The sequence below is a fragment of the Manacus candei genome, unplaced genomic scaffold (assembly GCF_025592945.1).
Source record: "Manacus candei isolate 608988 ecotype Guabito, Panama unplaced genomic scaffold, ASM2559294v1 h1tg000008l, whole genome shotgun sequence".
In the NCBI taxonomy this organism is placed as follows: Eukaryota; Metazoa; Chordata; class Aves; order Passeriformes; family Pipridae; genus Manacus; species Manacus candei.
Genome location: NW_026138056.1, coordinates 26,082,261 through 26,088,260, shown reverse-complemented (window position 1 = coordinate 26,088,260; position 6,000 = coordinate 26,082,261).

Here is a 6,000-nt window from a genome sequence, read left to right as displayed (position 1 = left end):
ACAGTCCTGAAATTACAGTTTTATTCATTCAGAGCTCTGGATATATTGCTGACAGTCCCTGTGTTTTAATTCTGCAGAAGTCATGACTAGAAATTGCAAGGAGAACAAAACATGCTGATTATCCAAAAATCAATTTCATTGTTAACTGTGGGGAAATACTGAAATGAAACTTTACTCACAGAAAGCAGAGGTAGTGGCATATTTATGCAGTGGTGCCTGCTAAATTTGTTTCTTCTTTATTAATTTTCTTGGCTGAGAATGAGGGCTCAGATATGAAAAACAGAAGCTACTCTTTTCTGTTATTATTTCACACTATAAAATTAATTTTCTTTCTGTATGTACTAAGGTCTTTATTTCTTTAGATTACTGGGAATCTTACTTTGTCCTCCCCAAGAAACATACTTGTGAAACTTGCTCAAAGTTACTAAACAGGGTTTGCTTATGTGCTCCTGATGAGCAGGGTGGTCAGGCAAGCAAGAGTGGGTAATAATTAAAGCAGCAGTTGTACTGTTGCTGCTATAAGAAAATTCTTGTTTTGGAGATGTAACTGTTCATGCCAGAATTAAATTATTCTAGTCTAGGTATGTTTTAATTTAGTGCCAGATATATAAGCTTCATAGCAATTACAGTGAAGTGCACATGTTAACACTTCCAATTTTCTCTGTGCATGGAAAATGATGTCCTAGTAAATGACTTATTTTCGTTCAGCTGTGAATCAGGGCTCTGGGAACTGTGAGATCTTTCTGCTGTGCCTTGGTGAACTGAGAAGTCTCTCTAGATTGTAGCTATATCGTAACACATATTGCAAAGTATTGCAGAGTTTTGGTTTGCAGGCTACGGTGCTAAGACAGTGCCATATTCCATACGTGCTCTGTGTGTGTGGGGGTGTTTGTATGTATATGTATGAGGAGTCACTTGCTCAGGTGGTCAGCAGACTTGCCACTGGAAGATGAGTCACAGGTACAAGATGTTTCTGTCATATAGCATCCTGGTAAGGGATTGGAGAACTGAAAACTCAGTTCCTTTCCAAGAATGGTACAACTATGCTGGCTCTTTATATATTTTAATGAAATCATCAAACCAAAACTGGTAAGGAATTACAGTGGAAAAGGTGGTAAATACAGATTGTTCCTTGAGTGGTTGAGCAAATGAATTATACTTCTTTATGGATCTGTGTTTTGTCATTGAATGCCCTAGTGTTTAATAAGGTCAAAACATTTCCTGCAGTTGGGGGATTCATAATAACTCTTTTAACTGTGGATTGTCCAGAGTCTAATCGGAGTGAAATTTGCTTTAAACTTTTTTCCATAATGAATGCACTAAATTGCAAAAATATCTTAAGAAGCTTTTTTAACTTCAATAGCATGGATATAGATAATGTACTGATACTTCACAGTTGACAGCTCATCTGTTGCCATCTAGCAGAAACAAATTGACCTGGGAAGAGATTTTGAAAAATAATGGCAAATTGCTACTTGAAAACTGCAATATAAGAGAGACAATCATAAAAATAGATTTCTTCTGCAAAATATAACAATTGTTTCATTAGTAGTTTAATAACAGTGAATGATAAAATATCTCAATCTGAATGTTTTACAGTAGGAATACCTAAATGCTGATTTAGTAGAGATTAGCAATAAATTGTTCCTGTGCTGATTTCCAGTGTGGGAAAGATGATAATCTATAGAAAACATGAGTATGAAGGGTGAGAAACGGAAGGGTGAGAAACGCCAAAACAAATCATGCTTATTTATAATAACTTAAAAATGTATTCCTTCTGGTGCTGTATGCTTGATATGTCTTTACTTTCTGAAAACAAAATGTACTTTATAGTTATAGTAGCTTGACATTATTAAATGCTTTTTAAGATACAATTTAATGCATTTGAAGGCATATTGGTGATTAACAAATATTTCTGTCTCTCTGGTCTTGTGGCTGTGTCTTCATTATAGAGAGGAAAATACACATTCAACTTCCTCTTAGCTCACCTGTAGCTACTAGTCCCAGATAAAATCCTCATTAAGCCAAAGTGTTTGTAGTTTTCAGCCAAGTTAGCCAACAGACAGGTAAGCCCTTGAAGGAAGGTCATTAATTGAGATATTGATGTGTGCCCTATGGGTTTTCAGTGACAATGTCTAAGTTCCCATTTTTTGTTCTAGAGCAGAACAAAAAATATAAGTCAAAACTTCTGTGTTTCTTGCAAGATGCAGTTATGATTTTTATTAGTGTTTTCATCATATACTGGGGGTTCCCTGGTGGTCTAGTGGTTAGGATGTGGCGCTCTCACTGCCACGGCCCGTGTTCGATTCCCGGTCAGGGAATTCCTCCGGGCAGATGGAGCTCGTCAGCCCTGTAAGGCCATCCATCTAAGAGAAGGTCACTCTAAACAAACCTACATCATGAGGACCACACTGCCACCGTCTGAGCTCGCTCGGCCCCGGCAGATGAACCTCAGGATTAAAGGGTGGGCTCAGTTCAGCGCACACTGTGTCTCACCTAAAAAATCCACTGCGCAGGCTTGAAGGGTAAAGACCTTTCCCAAATTTTCGTTTGCGAAGACTGGCCATGACTGAAAATGAAAAGGACTTTACATTTTGCAGTTCTGGTATCACTTCAGTGTATGACTGAGAAGAAAATAGTGTTGAAATATTGAAAAGTGCCTACTTATTTACATGAATCTTCTTTGAGATGGAAGAATGGCCATGGGTTTCTGGAGACAAAAAGTGGTCTGAACCAAGTTTACTCAACTTTTGATATAGTTTCTTTTCTACACTCAATGAAAATTTGCATTCAGAGTCAGCAGAAACATGATTTAAGCCTATACATTAAATTAAAGTTTAATATTATATCCTGAGTATTGAGGCTATTTCCTTCCCTAATATTTGTATCTAGAGATTATTTTTTTCTCTGAATAGATTAGGGAAGAATACTTTTATGCTAATCTACTGCCATCTCAGTACTTTGTCAGTATGATCTCTATTGACCTGCTCTGTTCCTGGTCTGCCAAGAATATTTCTTTCTTTAGGACCTAATCCCAACCACATATCACATTTGTGGGTTACCATAAAACAGTTGGCTTGCTTTCTAGCTGTACTTGTGTTCAGCCATAGGTCAGATTGCACCAATAAAATAGTGGAGATTTTCTGTACTTTATTTCCTTGCTAGCACTGAGTCACTTCCTTTCTTAGGCCGCTTTGGAGTTGGGATGAGATGGTGGGGTGCTAGACATTTGTTTGAAATGTGCTCCCCAAGAAAGAAAAGAGAACTACAGTGGTGTATCTTGGTCCCTTGACTGACCAGACTCAGTGTTTTTTAGAAAATGCTACCACTTTTTTTCTCCTATGTGACCTTTCTGTGCAGTCAAAATCTGGAGGGTCAGGGGATGTATACAAGGCCAACATTTGCTGCAGGATAGAACCATATGGCAGCCGGAATATGGATGTAGAACTGCAGTTTTGCAAGTACTTTTGGGTATCATCATTAGATATGTGGGCTGCAGGCTGCTTGGTTATTGAATAATATATAACCCCCCAAGTATTTTCCTTAGAATGTAATTATTCAGATCAATGCCAAGAAGAAGAGACAGGGAGAAGCAATAGGAAGGACGTGGGGTTTGTTTTTAAGGAAAGAGGAGTTTGGAAATGTGTTTGAGGTAGAACGGGAAGATGGAACAAATTTAGATTTATGTTCAGTGCTGCACATTCATAGAGGGAAACCTTAGATTAAAAGCTGAAATGGGAGAAGTTCTGCCATGCAATGAATAGTGTATTAAGAGATGTATAGCACAGTGAGGTTGTGAAACTAAAGTGTGTCTCAGCGCTCTTGCATAGAAACTATTATCAGCATGGTCACCAAAGGGATGAGTTTGGACTTCCATTTTTATTTCACTGTAATGCTCTTCAGATGTAGAAACTTAAAAAATAGCTTTCTAATTTGGAGGTGAGAAAATCATATTCCTTATTTTCTGAATAGTAGAGTGGCTCTATTATAGGTGGATTTGATGTAAAACTTAACCTGTAAAAAAACCCCAAAACAGTTATTTCCCTGATTCAAAGGAATAAAATAACCACCACTACAACTTAAATTTTCTCTTACAGATTTTGGCCCATTTCAAAATTGGTCCACTTTAGGCAAGAAGGTGATGGGGTCTAAGCTATGTTGTTCCTTATTTGTTTATCCACTATGTCTGAATGTTAGGCTGAGGTGCCTAGGTTTGACTGGCCAAAAAAACACTACTAAATATTTCCATGCTTCTGCTTTCCATCCTGTTTAGTCACCCTTGTAAAGTCACTTGAGGTTTTGTATCTATGACAGAGCAAGTAATAATTAGCAGTGATTCTGAACAGAGAGGAAAAAAAGGCTTAGAAGCATTGCATTTAATTAAAAAAAAATGGATTCTGACTTTATTTGCATAGCCAAGTGATTTATTTCTGTACATATTATCTGCCAGAGATCCTTTCATAATGTTAAGTAATGAAATCTGAAGACACTATGGGTTATTATTTTGGTATATATGCAATGTTCAATGTAAAGTGGTTTCATGACGAGAACTGAAATGAGACACAGATGATTCATTTACACATTTATTTACTATCCTGCTTGTTCTATCAGACTGAAATGGAGAACAATGCATTTATTTTACAGACAATTGACATAAATTAAACAGATATTTTGATGTTGAACAATTGTACAGACTACAACATGCATATTAATATGTAGATTGGTGCAGAAATATTTAGTTGATCAGCAAAATCTATTATGACAAAAATAATAATCACATTTCCTTTCTTATGAAGTTAAAATGCAGCTGATATGGAGACATTGATACGAATATCACTAAATGTGAGAAGTTATTAGTCTAGTGAAATCAAATGGTTAGTTGAAAAAATAAAGCTATTGCCAAAGTTTTATCTACAGAAAGAAACTAAATCAAAATGTTTCTAACAAATACAATAATAATGAAAAAAGCATGTTTGATGCAATTACCATTGCAAAATGCCCTATTATTCCCCTGCCCCACCCCCAAATACAAACAATGCATGAAGCAAAAGCAGCATATTCTCCCACAAAATGTCTGGGGCATTTTGTAAAGGCAGATGAATGAGATTAGACAAGACTTATCACATATGCTTTTATCTCCTAGTGACAGTACTTTTAAAGAAAGATATGTTAATAACATAGCAATTTATGATGAAATGTTGCTAAATCTGTAAAACTGAACAACAGTGAAGACACTACTACGCCCCAAGAGAACTTGAAAAAATACTGTTGTGCTTTTTTTGTTTGCAGCATTCAGAGCATTCACAGAGGAATACAAAGTAAAGTTCATTAAATTCAATAAAACTAATAATAGTCATGCTACCGTATCTATGAAACTAACACAGTAATAATGTATAAACATGAATTAGTACACATTTTTAGCTGATATTTACAGTGATCTTAAAGCAATAGGCTATGTATTCAATGCTCGGCTTCTTTGTACACTAATCTCTCCATGTTTCATCTTATCAGCATGGCTCCTTTGACTTTTGAAAGAGTTATATAGGTAAAACTCTTCAGAACTCTAAAAATTTAGAGGTATAAATCCAGAACTCTGCATCCTAGCAGAAGTACCCATGATTGTCCCCAAAAGTGGTTTGTTTTTTTTCCCCCCACTTTATAACATGTTACAAACTGTTCCTTTTGCCTAATGCTATAATATATTGCTCCATCCTTCAGTTTTATACAGGCAGAATTCCCACTGGCATTCTGCTTAAGGACTTCAAGAACAGGCATAAGTGTTTTGTATTCTGAACCTCCACTGAGAGATGCTATCTGAGCAAAACTTAGAGCAAAAATATCACTAAAACTTATGTCCTTCACCTTGAAATCATTAAAAAAGGTAAGAAAAGGAATAGGCTATTTGTTTCTTGCATTACTTTTTACAAGGTATGTCCTAGACATCAGAGCAACTCAGCACACAATCAAAACCCTACTAGTTCCTCAATTTAAATAAATTTA